Raw genomic sequence first — 16,092 nt, 5'->3', positions numbered from 1 at the left:
CTAACCTTGCAATAAAATATAGATTAAAAAAAAGGAAAAAGAAAAGTTGAAGTCATGGACTTACCATGTTCAAAAAAAAAAAAACAGCCCCCTTCTATTTCTCTAAAACAGCTTTATCTCTTTCTCCTTACACTCTCCATGGATGACGGTACTAAGAAGTGGGAAAATCTCTCTCTGACCGATATTGAGGGCAATGAGTGTGCTCTTATAGATGGTGTGATAGACAATTCCTTCGCGTTAGTGGCCAAGTTTTTTACAAAACGGAAGATTAACCTCGAAGCAGTAGCAAGGACTTTTCGAAGTGTTTGGAAGTCTGATGGCGATTTTGAATTTAAGGACTTGGGAAATAACAAGGCCCTTATTGTTTTCACCGATAAAGTTGACATGACTAGGGTCTTATTGCAGAGCCCGTGGACTTTTGATAAGTATCTACTGGTTCTTCATAGGTTGGGTGAGAATGAATGTGTCGGCTCTATTCGCTGTGACAAAGCTTTTTTCTGGGTTTAGATCTCAAATCTACCAAGCCGACTCATGACGAAGGCAAATGGAGAACTCATTGGGAGCTCTTTGGGTGAGGTTGTCTTTGTGGATGCTCCTGAGGGTAGTCGGGCTTGGGGAACCAGTATGCGTGTGCGAGTGAAAATGGACATTACCCAGCCATTATGTCGAGGCAGAATGGTCCGGTTGGGTGGTTTGGACCGACACTGGGTGTCTTTTCAGTACGAGCGTCTTCCCATTTTCTGCTACTAGTGTGGCAAACTTGACCACGATGAAAAAGATTGTCGTTTGTGGATTCAGAGCAATGGTTCTTTGAACAGAGATGCACAACCATATGGTCTGTGGCTCCGAGCTAGTCCTGACTATTTACAAAAGCTGCAAGTAGTTTGGGTTAGTTGTCAAGATACTCACCAAGCCAACCACTATACCAAAAGTCCTGGGAATCTACGTCGGACCGTGGCGGAGCATGTGGGGAGTACAGGGGATACGGTGCAGCACAAGGTACTCTCAAATCCCAATATTTCTGTAACTAGTTCTCCACCTATACATCATGTCCCTGAAGATCCAGAGTTCCCTTCAATTCAAAAAATTTCAGCCATTCTAATTGATTTTGAGGCGCATATAAGGGAGATTGATAAGGCGCTTGAGTGGAAAGTATTGGAGATGGTTGAAAAGGATAAGGAAATTTCTGATTCTATATCCCCACTTTCAAATGATGTTGGCTCCAAGTCAAATGGGGCTGATATCACCCCTCTACATGGGCCTGCTCTTGAAGTACCTCAAGGTGAGGTTAATAAGGTCTCTGTTGCTTTCGTTATAGGTCCTGGAGATAATTTTATTCAGGTGGCAAATTCAAAAGGTGGGATTGTTCATGTGCAGTCAAAAAAATCTGGGCAATATACTAAGGGCAAAGGTGGTTGTAAGGGTACAAAAGGAACTGGACCGAGACCCAAAAAAACAGAGGCATCTGAGGATATGGTGATGGAAATTCAAAAAAAGGAGCCTAAGAGGAAATTTGAAGGTTGGACTAATTCTACGACATTAGGGGCAGAAAAGAAAATCAAGTTGGATGATGCTGTGTCTTTGGGGAAGGTGTTTGAGGATCAATTTGGATCGGTGGAGGTTGCTAGGCAACCCTGCCGAGTACAATGAATACTTTAAGTTGGAACTGTCAGGGGCTTGGGAACCCCCGTACAGTTAATGCACTAAAGAAATTAGTGCAAGTTGAAGCTCCCAGTTTGGTCTTCCTCATGGAAACCAAACTTCCTTTGAAATCCATGAAACAAATGTCCAACGTTAAACACTCTCTTGGATTGACACAAGGTTTGGTAGTCCCAAGTGAGGGAAAGAGTGGTGGAATTGCACTGCTTTGGAAACCAGAGACTAATGTTCATATTCAATCTTTCTCTTGGTGGCATATCGATGCTGTCATTGATTCTGGGAGCTGTATTGGGAAGTGGCGTCTGACAGGTTTCTACGGCAACCCCGATACAGGTGGTAGGCCAGAGTCATGGGCTCGTCTTTCTCAACTTGCTACAGTGAATAATCTCCCTTGGATGTGTGTGGGGGACTTCAATGAGATCCTCAGTGTTACGAAAAAGCAGGGTGGGTTGGATAGGCCGAGTAGGCAGATTGAAAATTTCTGGCGTTGTATCGATACTTGTGGGATGAAAGATATTGGATATGTCGGTTCATGGTTTATGTGGAGTATGTTTAGAAATGATTTGGGTTGGATATGGGAAAGACTTGATCGCATGTTTGCAACAATAGAGTGGCTAAATTTGTTTCCAAATGCGAGACTACACCACTTGGCTTCCTCTACTTCTGACCACTGTGCTTTAATGTTGAGGATTAGTTCTCAAGGGGTGCAGTGAAAGAAGCCAAAAAAGCTCTTTAGATTCGAATCCATGTGGCTTAAAGATGATAGATGTGGCATGATTGTGGAAGAAGCTTGGGCTGAAGGTTCACTTGGGCGTGTAGAAAATAATTTTGCGGCTTGTCTGGATTCATGCCATATGGCTCTGACCAGATGAAATATTCGGGAGTTTGGACATATTGGGAAAAAATTGGCAAACGCACAAGACTTACTCCAAGCTTTAGAGGAGAGAGCATTAGAGCTGTCAAACACACTAGAGGTATGTCAACATAGGGCAAAAGTGAACCGCTTGCTTGATCTAGAGGAAAGGATGTGGAAACAGAGGTCTTGTAACCCCTGGCTGAAAGAAGGTGATAAAAATACAAGAATTTTTCATGCAAAGGCCTCTAGTCGAAAGCAGCGTAACAATTATCGGCGTCATGGAAAAAACCAATATATGGCAGGAAAATGAGGACAAGATTTCTGAGGTGATCATTGATTACTTCCAGGAGCTGTTACCACCTCTTAACCAGATATTACTCCGGAATTTCTTGATGCAATAAATTCGGGTGTGACCCCTCAAATGAACCATATGCTCACCAGAGAATTCAGTGCTACAGAGGTGAAAAAGGCCCTTGATCAGATGTACCCTCTAAAATCTCTAGGTCCGGATGGTATGCCCCCTCTCTTTTATCAGTATTTTTTGCATGTTGTTAGGGATAGTGTTGTTAATTGTGTTATTAATTTTTTAAACACTAGTGTGGCACCTCCTAATTTTCATGATACACATATTGTTCTTATTCCTAAGGTAAAGAGCCCTACAAAGGTGTCAGAATATAGGCCCATTAGTCTATCTAATGTCATCTATAAAGTGGCATCACAAGTTCTTGCTAATAGACTTAAGACTCTTATTCCATCTCTTATCACTGAAAATCAAAGTGCTTTTCTCTTAGAGACTTATTACGGATAATGTGCTTGTTGTTTTTGAAATTATGAATTCTATTAGTCAAAAGAGAAGTGGGAAAACAGGAGCCATGGCTTTAAAGCTTGACATGAGTAAGGCTTTTGATAGGGTTGAATGGAGTTGCTTAGAAATAATCATGACTAAGATGGGCTTTCATCCTAGGTGGATATCTATGGTTATGAGTTGTGTCACCTTTGTCACATATTCTATTCGTATTAATGGCGTTCCCCAAGGACGTATTACTCCAACTAGGGGTTTACGTCAAGGAGACCCTTTCTCTCCCTATTTGTTTCTTTTGTGTGTAGAAAGTTTTTCAGCCTTATTACACAGAGCTTCTGAGGCGGGCACCCTTCAAGGTCTCCAAGTTTGCAAGAGAAGCCCTCACATCACTCATCTTTTCTTTGCCGATGACAGCCTTCTCTTCTGTAATGCTACCATTGAGGACTGTGAAAAAATCCAAAGATTGCTATTGGTCTATGAAAAAGCATCAGGGCAGCAAGTAAATAGACAAAAAAACCTCGTAATTTTTTAGCCCCAATACAGCCGTGGAGATCCAGGAAGATACTAAGCAAAGATTTGGGGCAGATATCATCCGTCAACATGAGAAGTACCTGTGTTTGCCATCCTTAGTGGGTAGAAACAAGTGTAATACATTCCAACAATTAAAGGAACGAGTGGCCAACAAAATAGCTGGTTGGAAGGAAAAAATTTTGTCTATGGCAGGTAGGGAGGTGTTGATTAAGGCTGTTGTGCAAGCAATCCTAACACATACTATGAGTTGCTTTCTACTACCAAAGTCCCTTTGTGATGACTTGAATAGTATGGTAAGCAAATTCTGGTGGGGGCAGAAGAATGATGAGCGTAAACTAGCTTGGATGAGATGGGAAAAGTTGTGTACTTCGAAAGCTTGTGGTGGTATGGGTTTCAGGGACCTAAGATCTTTCAATCTTGCCCTTCTAGCTAAGCAAGGGTGGCAACTGCAACAATAATCAAACTCACTTTTCTATCGGGTTTTCAAAAGTAAGTACTTCCCTGACACTTCCTTTGTACAAGCTCAACAAGGCAGGAATCCGTCCTATGTTTGGCGGAGCATTCTAGCAGCACAGTCAATAATTAAGCATGGGATGCGTTGGCAAGTTGGAGATCTGATCTAGTAAGGGAGTTGTTCCTAAACTTTGAAGTGGATATTATCCTTAGTATTCCTCTGAGCACTCATATGCCTAGGGATAAAGTGGTCTGGGCAGCAACACCAAATGGTAAGTTCCCAGTGAAAAGTGCTTATTGGTTGGCTTTGGATATGGAAAGTGCAGAAAATGAAAGTACCTTAGGCCCTAGCGGACAACAGCAACTTTGGAGGTCCATTTGGAGTGCTAATGTGCCCAATAAAATAAAGAACTTTGCTTGGAGGGCTTGTCAGAATATACTCCCTACAAAAGCTAATCTATTCCACAGGAAAGTGATCAGTTCTGAGGTTTGTGACCATTGTGACCAAGGTAGGGAGACAACAAGCCATGTTCTTCTGCACTGTGCTTTTGCTCAATTAGTATGGGAAGCTTGCGGTCTGGTGGTGGATAGAAATTGCACTTTTGAGGATATGATTTGGAATGTAGGAATGGCTCGGGTCCAACAGTTTTTGAACTTGCTCACTTCATGGCCATCTCTTGGAATTTATGGAACAACCGAAATGGGATTCGACATGATGATGTGCCAAAATCTATGACAAATATTGTTCTTGAAGCTTCTCGGCTAATAATAGAATTTCAGGCTATTCAAGATCGCCCTAAACTGCGTACAATCCCTCTCCATACTAGGTGGATACCCCCCATGCCTGGTATGTATAAAGCAAATGTTGATGGAGCTGTGTTCAAGGAGCAACTTGCTGCTGGCTTGGGTGTGATTATTCATGATGCTGATGTTCAAGTTGTTGGTGCCTTAACTTAGCAGATATATGCTCCATTAGGTGCTCTTGAAGCTGAAGCTAAGGCAATGGAAGCTGCTGTGATGTTTGCAAGGGATGTTGGAATTCAAGAGATCATTTTCGAAGGGGACTCACTACAAGTATACAATTTTCTTAAAGGAGGCTCCTTAGTCCCACCTGCTGTTGCTAACGTGTTGGAAGGCATTCTCTATCACCTTCAAGCTTTTCGTTCTTTTGATTTTTCTCACATAAAAAGGGTAGGCAATAGGCCAGCCCATCTTCTAGCTCATCATGCTAAGTTTGTAGTCGATTTTGAGGCATGGGTTGAAGAAACCCCCAGCTTTTTAGAAGCTGCTTTGGCCTCTGATGTAGCTGCTTGCAGCACTTAAGTTTTATTAATGTTATGCAGTAATAAAAAATAAAAAATAAAAAAGTCATGGACGTACCCCTCCATGTGCAATAGCAATGGGCATGAAAGTTTCAGCTAACCACATATATGAGACATAAATTTTATTAAGTAATACTCATGAAGGTTTGCAGCAAATTCAAGAAATTCAAGCATCTAAATAGAGAAAACAATAACAGTAACCACTATGATTAAAGATTTACACATTCAAATTTAAAGAAAACTTTCCATTAACTCAATGTTGGGCCATAGTCTCTACGATCAACAACAATTAGGTAATTGGTGAAAAAGCATAGGCATGTATTTTTTTTTGTCTCACATTTCTTAGGGGAGGAAAATCTCTCATTAACAAAAGTTGCCAGCAGAAGATGTGTACCCACCCACCCACAAAGTGAGGTTAAGAATTATCATCCACAGTAAAATGCAATTCTCAAGGTAAAGATAACATACACTGCTTTTAAAGGGATTGTTTACACCAAATGTCTGTCTGAATACCTAAAAAGCAACCACAAAAATAATACTATTTATAATACAAAACTATTTCTAAACCTAAACGCAATTGGAAAACAAAACATTGTGATGCACTGGGAAAACAATTAGACTATCAGAAAATATGCAATCGGACCGAAAAGTACAATAGAGAGAGAGAGGGGCAAAATGCTTGCTTAGATTCCCTCCACAAACACAGTAATTAGTAAACCACGAAATTAAAAACCTCAAAGTTTCCATTACAAACCTGAAAGTTCAAAAACGTGTACAAAACACCTTTGAACGTTTAGACCCCCAAAAACAACTTAACCAACTCAAGCAATATGTCAAACAACTAGTGTGCGGAAACTTAACACATGCTATAATATGAAATTGGTTAAACAACTATCTAAGCCATAACAAAATAAAACCACAGCAGATAAAATAAAGGCAAAGATAGAGAGGAAGGAAGATACAAACACAAAGACAACACGCGATGTGTTATCGAAGAGGAAACCGAAGTCCTCGGGGAAAAACCTTTCCGCCGCCCTCCAAGTGGTAATCAATCCACTAGAAAATACAGTTGGGATACAAGGACAGCAATAGACCCTCCAAGCCTAATCTACCCAGTGCACCTAAGCCCTCCAAGCTTCTTGCTCCAACGAGGTTGCGCCGAACCTTTTTCTTTTCTAGCTTCCCGGATTCCGCTACTAGACCGTAGCATCAACCAATGAAGATTGGCTCCTTCCTAACTGCTTCCCAGAACTCCAAACGACTGTCTCACAGAGATGATGATGGTGAGAACCAAGTTTGGTATAATGCCTCTCAAGGATTTGACAATGGAGAGGAAGAGAGTAAGGGAATTTGAAGAGACTCTAAGGTATAGATTGTGGGTGAAGCAATCTGGTTTTTCTTTAGGGTTTCTCTCTCAAAATTCTCTCTGGAAGCTCTCTTTCAATCGTGGGTTAAAGGGGTATTTATACTGGAGTGGGAGAGGAATGTGAAACGTCAGGATTTTACAAAACAGGGGTGGCTCGCGGCTTGACCTCGCGGCTTGACCTCGCGGCTTGACCAAGTCGCGAGATCCAGTCGCGAGTTAACCGTATGGCCAGTTGTCCTGTTTTGTCCTATAGTGCTCCAGCTAGCATGACTGTTCATCTTCCAGCATGCTTGGCACGTGTGCAGCTTCTGGCGGCTTGCAGCCGCGAGTCCACCCGCGAGTCCCAGCCGCGAGTCTCTGTTTTCTTGCACACTCTTGAGCAAACTTCACTCTATCTCACTCACTACCCTTACAACAAACCCACCTAAATACAGGGTAACTAAATGCTGAATTACAAGCAAATTTGGCACGGAATAAAGCCAATTAGATGGTTGAGTAAATTCAACCTTACAAAACCCACAAAACTCATAAAACCCAATTAAATACTAAATCCATAAAACCACCAATGAAACAAAAAACTAAACTTGGTGAGCGGCGGCCAAAGAGGTGAGGAGAAGGAGCGGTTAGAGGCAGTGGAGAAGTTTGATGCGTTGGGTTTAGGTTTTGTGACACGGAGAGCCAGATCTCTTATATAGCATTTATAGATAAGCACAACCATATTCCATCCATTCTAATACCCATATGAAAATTCAACTAAATCAGGAGTTTATATTAAGTTTTAAGTTAAAATCCAATGCCACATTGTCTTTTAATTGCTCTGGCTGAGCCTTTCTATCCTGAAGGAAGTCCGATTGGGCACTCTGGCCTCTCAATTATTTGTCATGTGCATAGGACAAAGGCAATTGCTAACTCTGGTATTGTCTTCTCATAGTTAAATATTGACCTTCGGCTCTCTACTGAACGGTTAATGTTTTCTTTGATGGGGTTGCAAAATATTTTAATGCTCCTATAAGGCTTGCTTTTTGGTTCTTCAGAATTAAGTTTTTGACTGCATGTGTAGTGCTTTTAAGCTTGCAGTTACATGATGGGTTATTCAATCTATTCTCTTTAATAGGGAACAACTATCCTACTGTTTGAACAATTTAGAAACTGCAAGATGAGAACAGCCCAGGTATTTACCGGTCTTCCCCTTTATTCCCTATTATTTCTTGCATTTTCATTGGTAGTATTTTTCTAGAAAGAATCTGAAACTGGACCTATTTGTGTTTCTAAATTAACTTGACCTCCTATAGAAAATATGGTTTTATATCTACTCTACGTAGATATTTATTTTAACAAGTTCAAGTGTTTGATTTAACATTTTCCTTCTATCTTCCTATGTCTAACAGCATAGCTGCAATGAGAGTGAGTTGTGAGGCCCAAAACATTAAAGAGTGAGTTCATCTTCATCCTCTCAAAGTTCTATTTTTTCCCCCAGTTGATGTAATAGTTTAAGAATTAATTGCTTTTAAATTTGATGAATTTTCTACACAAAGCCGATGGACTATTTTGTTCATTGTTACTAATCTTGAGTCAATTATGTTCAAAATCCTAAATTCCTTGATGTGTGGCTCTAGCAACTTTTCATATGAAAGTCCCAAAACTTTGAAAATTTAAATTAATAACATAAATCAAATTTATTATCTATGTCCTTCCCATTCCCCTCTCTCATTTTAGATAAAAACTTTTCTTGGGGAATGATCATAATCTGCATAGCATATTGCTTACAACCTTGCACTGTTGTTGACTACAAGTATTCTTTACATGGGTTGCCAATGGACTCTAATGAGTACCTTCGCATATTATATGAGGTTAGTTTCTTTTAAACCCTCTCTCTTTTTGTGCCATTGCAATTTTAAAAAAAAAATTTATATATAATGATTTCTGTTTGGTTACTAAAAAAGTGTAGCAATATAATACATGTGAATAGTTTTGGGTTTTTATTTAGTTTGGTTGGGATTTGGGCATCTTCTTTATATAGATGTCTTCCCCCCCCCCCCCCCCCCCAAAAAAAAAAATGGTTCTATTTGGTTGCTAAAGGAAATCAAGGAATGTAGTGGTTAAAGTTAATCTTTCAAATTATAATCTCAAATAAATTACATTGTTGGCTACTTTGTTGCTAAGAAACAACAGATTTGAAAGTCTTTCTTGGATGTCACCAAAGACACGAAGAAAGAGAAGAAATATTTAAATTTTTATGACATTATTTATTATTAGATTGTATGCATGAAATCTCTTATTATCATTCTCTCAAAGTTTTACACTGTACTACTAACATATGTGGTGATTCTTGACAACATTATAGGCATTTGGAAAACCCCAATTTGACTTTGAAAATATATTACAAACTCTTGGAGAAAAAGCATCATTGTTTGAATCTTTAAGCAATATAGATTCTAATTTAAAAGTGGTTTGCACATTCCAGTCTTTTTGAAAGGGTGTTGGTGATTTTGCTTTAACTTACTAGGATTGTTGTTATAATTGAAGGGGTTGCTGATATTTCCTAGAGGTATGAAAGATTTGGTTTATCATCGACAAAAGGTAGATAACTCCATCCAATTATGATCCTACTTTCATGGAGGAAATGAGAACAAGAAGACAAGCATCTCATGTTTGGTTGGTAAGGCTAAGGTTCTTGCTTTGTTTCTAGCTCAACCATTGCTACTTTAATAAAATCATCTTCTGTTAGTGATGAGTTTAATGTACACAGTTGCAGAACTAGTTCACAGCTATAGGGTGTTAATGTTCGCTGACACAATGACAAAACAATAAACAATAGACTACTATGCAAATGGACAAATGTCTATGTTCAATGACAGATTTGCTATGAAGTGTTCATAAAAGATATGTTTGACTTGCATTGATAACATCTACTCTTCTAAGTTTACGAAAATTTACATGTATTACTTTTTTGATCTGTTGCCTCAATGAAATTATGTTGCTTTAGGTTTCTACAAGAAGTGTTGTTAAAAATGTGACAAAATGTATTGTTTATTTTTATTATCAAGTGTTGTAAACCAAACAAAAAATAAGAAACTTTTAAGTTTTAACATTTGGATTCTTATTGTCAAATATACAAAGGAAACTAAAATTCATTTAAGTCGTGAAATGAGCCTTTCTTTCTTAGGTCCAAGTGATAGTCGAATAATAATGACATCTTTTATAGTACCTCATGTTTGTAGTTTGATTGTCTTCACAAAATCTATTGAGCAAATTCATAATATTATTAATGTTGAGAACCTTTCCAAATATTTATGTAAATTTTAATGTATTCATTTAAAATCCAACCAAATTGAGAGTTTATTAAGATGTTGTTAAGTGTGGTGGGATATATTGAGTTTTAAGTAAATAATAATAATAATGTGGAAATCTCTTATGAAATTGTGTAAAATATAAGTTTTAATTTTACACCCATCCTTACAAATTGGGACTTTATACTTATACTTTAACCTCTGAAGTCCTACGTTAAAATCCTGAATCTATCTCTAAGGAGTAGCCATACATTCAAAACAAATAAAGGGTACGAAAGTGTTGGGTTTATTTTAAATGTCAAGCTCAATAACTTAAAATCGAAAGAGACACAAGCCCATATTCTAGAGTCTTCTTCGGTGGAAAAATAAAAAATAAATAAATCATCTTTGCACCTTTTGGATTTCGCCTTTGGCAATCAGCGGCTTCACATCACAGGGATGAGATGAAAAAAGAAAAATCCCTCAACATCCTCTCCTTTCCTTTCAACAATACCCAACGACCTCCTCAATTTATTCTTATATATTTTCCTTCGTAAGAAGATTGAAATTATTGAGAAGACTAAACACTCAAACCCCTTGAAAATTTTCCTTTGCATTTGGGGATTTTCAATGAGAACACTCCGTACGTGAATTAAGTAGGCAAAAAAAAAAAAAAAGCTTGCTTATTTCCTACTTTATGTACACTGGTTTTCTATATGAGATCATTCTCAAAAGATGAAAAAGACACTATTCTGATTTTTCCCCTCTTTTTGTCTTATAATGAAAAACTTTCTCCTTAGGGGACGAATTCGAAACTATGGCTATGAGTGCTCACTAGCAGAGTTGTTTGTTGTATCCTGAAAATATGACTACCTAAACCATTTGCATCAAAGGATTTCCTAGTGGGAGAGAAATCTATTCTTAAAAGGATAGCAGATTCAATTCCATGCTTCATCTCAACAATTTGATTAGTTCCTACTCTAAATTCTAAATTTTTTATGCTATACTGAAATATCTCTTAATTTTGTTAATTAATTTGAGCAATGTTCATACAATATTTCCAACAAAGTGTTATGAAATATAGTTGAACATCAATCACATAGAATTATAGTTTCATCTCTCACCTCATCGTGCACACAAGCATGAAGGTGTTGCGAATCACTTTGTTCCTATTCCTATGAATTTCTTTTAATCTAAGAAAAGATTAAGTAGAAGACTTGGCACAAACAGGAGGGACAAGTTTGCCAGAAACTGTGGGATTAACATTGCACATTCGGATGTAATATTGACATCTTTTCTATTATATGTCAAGTTGTTTTTTTTTTTTTTTTTTTTGAGGAACTATTATGGGTCCGTTTGGATACAATTTATTTTTGCTAAAACTGAAAACTAAAATTGAAAACAGTGTAGCGAAATAATTTTTAAATGTATAAATAGTACTGTGGGACCTATTTTTAATGAAAAAGTTGTTGAAAAGTGTAATTTGTGGGACTCGTGAATAATGCACGAGTGCACTGTTCATAGTTGACTTGTCAACCATTGTGGGCTGAACACGAAAAAAAAAAAAAAAAAAAAACTCGTGAAACGCGAAATGTAGCTGTGGACGTGGAATCCAAACACATACTATATGTCAAGTTAATGTCGCTGATCTTCACATTCTAGCAAGGAATGCTTGTGCTACAAGCAAGTTTCATAGCAAGCTAGGTTGCCGACGTGCCCCAAATGATCTTGATGCTAACATTGCTAATCTAAACATGTGAGGGAACCCATATGCAAAAGAAACCGTCAAATCAATAAAACTTTTTGTCCAAGCTAGCTTGAATAAATAAATGAATAAAACCAAAGCTTTCGATGTACTAGATGGGATACGAGACGAATATATGATAGTAAACACCGTATTTTGTACCATTTACGACTCGGGCCCCTGTTCCCCAAAGATACCGAAATTCTAAGGCCCAAGGAAAATGAAGGCCAAGGAAACCCTTGGCCTACGTACACAGGCAAGGACTTGCATACACGGGTCTGATTCATGCGTATGTAAGCACGGACCTACGCACGCAACTAGGGTTTCAAAAACCTATGAAATGCAAGTTTTCTACATTAAAGACTGAGGTTTGGAATGAATTCCACATTGTCTGGGAGCCATTCCAAACCTCTATTTTTTAACTATATAAAGCCTTACATGGTATATTTCAAAAACACAGAAAATTCTAAGGGAAAGCCTAAGATTTACTAGAAATAGTGAATCAAAGATGGAGTTTTTCACAAAATATCCTTAAGTCAATTTTATTTTAATTGGGACCTTTTTTGGACTTGATCCTTGAGTTTTGAAGTTTACTAATCATTTTTGTTTGGTTGTGAATATATTTGACTGAGGGGAATGGTCAAAATCAAGCAAAAGAACTTTTTATTTTGAGGTATATGTTATAACCTTTTTTTTTTCCTTTCATTTATGCTTTAATCTTGTTTTCAATCTTGTTTCTTTGCTTTGTTTGTGTTTAGATATGTTTGTTTATCCTAGGGTTTAGTAGTTTTTGTGTTTAAAAACCTGTTAGGTTGCTAGAATTTTCATTTTAAAGTTCTACTATGTTTGTGTTCTTGTTTTCTGGATTAGGGTTCTGCAGGGTGTGTCTACGTGCGATGCTTCCTACATGCATATACAAGCTCGAAGTATGCGTACGCATACAACTAGCCTATGTACTCGTGTTCAGAAACCCTAATCTAAGTTTTACGCTTCCAGTCTTCTTTTCTTTTACACCATATGCCTCTATTTTATTCCTTTTATGCTTTTTAAGTCTCTTTTCCTCTATTTAACTTTTTGTTTGGCTTTAACATGCTAGATTAGGGTTTTCCTCGTAATTCTTGCTTTGATACCATGAACATGCATTCACATGTCCATTCATTGATGCATTGGTGCTGAGATGCAGTAAGGTAAGTAAGGTAAGTCATGCATTCACATGAACGTGCAGTTGTTTGTTATAAAAGCTTTGCCTTCCTTTGATAAACATGTATATGCAAGTCTATATACCATGCTTCGAATGATAACATGATTTGTTTGCTACCTATGTTTCTACCTTGATATATACATGTTCTTGCCTTGGATGTAATATGATGCTATGTAAGGTAATGTATGCTAGGTTGGATATGATGCCATGATAGCTGCATGCTAGGGTTTGTGATGATGAGATGCCATGATAGATGTATGTTAGGATTTGTGATGATATGAGATGCATGATAGATGTATGCTAGGGTTATGGGATGTTTGATGTCATGTTGATTGTTAGATGCATGTTAGTGTGTGTGTGTGTGTGTGTGTGTGTAGAATACAATGTTGAACATTCCTTAAATGAGATTAAGATGTAAGAAACAATGACTGGAAACCAACCTACGGGTGAGGCAGGGTTGGGTGCCTAACACCTTCCTATCCCCATACTGAAACTTTGAACCCATACTCTGGTAGTAAGATCGGTCCTTTCACGTAAGGACACTATATTCATAGTTCCTAGACCATAAAACTAGGTGGCAACTCCTTTGTTTCTCCGCCCCGGTCCACTCGGCCGAGGCATTCTCCCCAACACCACACATTGCGCACACAATGATCATTCTTGGACATGTGTTATGTATGTGTCGGTTTGCACTAGATGCAAGTCAAACCCAACACAAAATACTACTGAACCATTGAATTACTTCTTTTTTCTAATATTTTTGTGAAGTACCTTTGATTGGCATTGATTGTGCGGGCAATATTGTTGGTCTATAAGAATGGGCGTGCAAACATTGTTCATGATAATATCCTCAAAATGCAAATCTGAATCCATACCACTAGGAGAAGATGGCCAAGTTTTAACCCTAACACCATTCATTGTATTTGTAAGCGTGCAATTTCTCACTGTAACTCCAATAACAGGCTATTCATTATGGTACTTGCCTAGGCTTCCAACACTTATGCCATGGCCAGGTCCACAGGTCATGTTTTCAACATTTATTTGTTGGCTTCCATCACCAAGGGAGACACAGTCATCCCCAGTTTTAATGTCTGCGTGAGTAATATTGATCCTACTTGACCGGCCAATATGAATTCCATCAGTATTTAAGCTTTTTCCGGGTGCATTAATGGTAATATTTTGTAAGGTCACATTCTTGCTATTCAATATGTTCATGTGAAAAAACTTGCTGTTCAGTGATGTTATGTCTTGAATCTTCGAATTGGTAACCCCAGTGAACCGCAAATTCTGTACATAAAATCGAAATATATACAATGAATCATATTTCTAGCTTATTAAATTTTCAATACAAGGAATTACGCAAAAAGATGTCAAAATTGAAAACATAAATACCTACTAAGAATCTTAAAATTCAAAGTCTAAGAATTATGGACATAAACACAACACAACACTGCACAAGAAACAACAATACGACAATTCTTAAAAAATTAGAACACAAAAACATGAGGATATAACAATTTATTATTTAAAATCTTTTGGCCCAATATATTATTTATTTATTTATAAGAAAATTTTATATTTATTTTTAAGTGAATGACCTTTGAATCTTGATATTTCTTACAAAAATATCTAAAATTTGTTTCTCCATCCTCACTTAAGTTGTATTACAAGTTTTCTTAATAAATAAAAACTGTCGAAGTCTTTAAAAACATATATAGAAACAAAGGAATGTTTTTTTTTTTAATTTTAAAAATGATAATAATTTTTTCTTCACAACACACCAAGAACATGAATGCAAAAGTGTCTCCAATGCCTCTAACACGAATACATGTCTGGCAAAACAAGATCCTCTCCAACGAAATTCATTTCACAGTTAAAATTTTTTTTTTTTTTTGGGATCTAGCAATCTAAAGAATGTCAAATCATTTAAAATTGTAAATAATGGGAAATTGAACAAAACCTTGTATTAGTAATATATTTAATCTACACTTATAAAATAGATCCATTTAAAATGGAGAGGATCCTATTATATGTGTTATGTTAGACAAACACGCTAGAGATTTGGGAGTGTCATACGAGACGATATATAGCACATATACTATGGGCAGTGAATCGCATATCCCAGTTTTTGCACAATTATTTTGTGACCAAGCAAGTGATCCTTGGCCATCAAAAGTTCCACCTCCTGATACCATCAACCCATCAATATTTTGGAAAACAGTCCAATGGTCCTGCGGGTTGAACTTGTTGCGGTCAATTGGAGCCACCATGTATCCTTGAACCAGAATACTGACTGATGCCTTGCAGGGTCCTTGGAAATTCAATGGACCAACCATGTGCTTTCCCTTTGGTATCACAACGGTGCTAGGATCTGTAGATGTGCATGCCTCTTTCCAAGTACTAGTAATAGCCTAAACATCAATCATGCACAAAACAAACTTCAGAAATCAAATGCAAAAGGCATTAAATGAAAACATTTTAATAAGTTAATTTCAATGAAACTCTCAAGAATGAGAGAAAATTTGTTTACCTGCCTATCATCTGACTTGCCATCAGCCTTTGCTCCATATATATATATATATATATATATTTTTGATACGCTGCTCCATATTTTATTACGTTGATATCTGCACCTTGGGATTTTCTGATTAATGCAAGCCAGATTATCATAAAGCATATATACTGCTCCTATGGTAAATTTTGAATCCATGTTGTATTTCTCTTCTTCTTCTTTTTATTTTATTTTATAGTATCTATTTTTTTATGTAACTTCTTTTAGTTTGAATCTTTTAAATAACGAAGATGTAAGTCAACCTTAAGGGCTTCATTTATGGTGCAATCAGGGATGCTCAATAACCACAAAAACTTCAACCTAATATTAGGTGGTCT

General features: G+C 37.4%; 1 pseudogene; it reads right to left on the bottom strand.

Annotated features, from left to right (window-relative positions):
• Window positions 1-11,462: 11,462 nt before the first annotated feature.
• Window positions 11,463-15,873, bottom strand: LOC126696157 (exopolygalacturonase-like; annotated as a pseudogene).
• Between the last annotated feature and the right edge of the window lie 219 nt (window positions 15,874-16,092).

Source organism: Quercus robur, chromosome 8, assembly GCF_932294415.1.
Source record: "Quercus robur chromosome 8, dhQueRobu3.1, whole genome shotgun sequence".
NCBI classification, from domain to species: domain Eukaryota; kingdom Viridiplantae; phylum Streptophyta; class Magnoliopsida; order Fagales; family Fagaceae; genus Quercus; species Quercus robur.
This window is presented reverse-complemented; position numbering and strand designations above follow the sequence as displayed.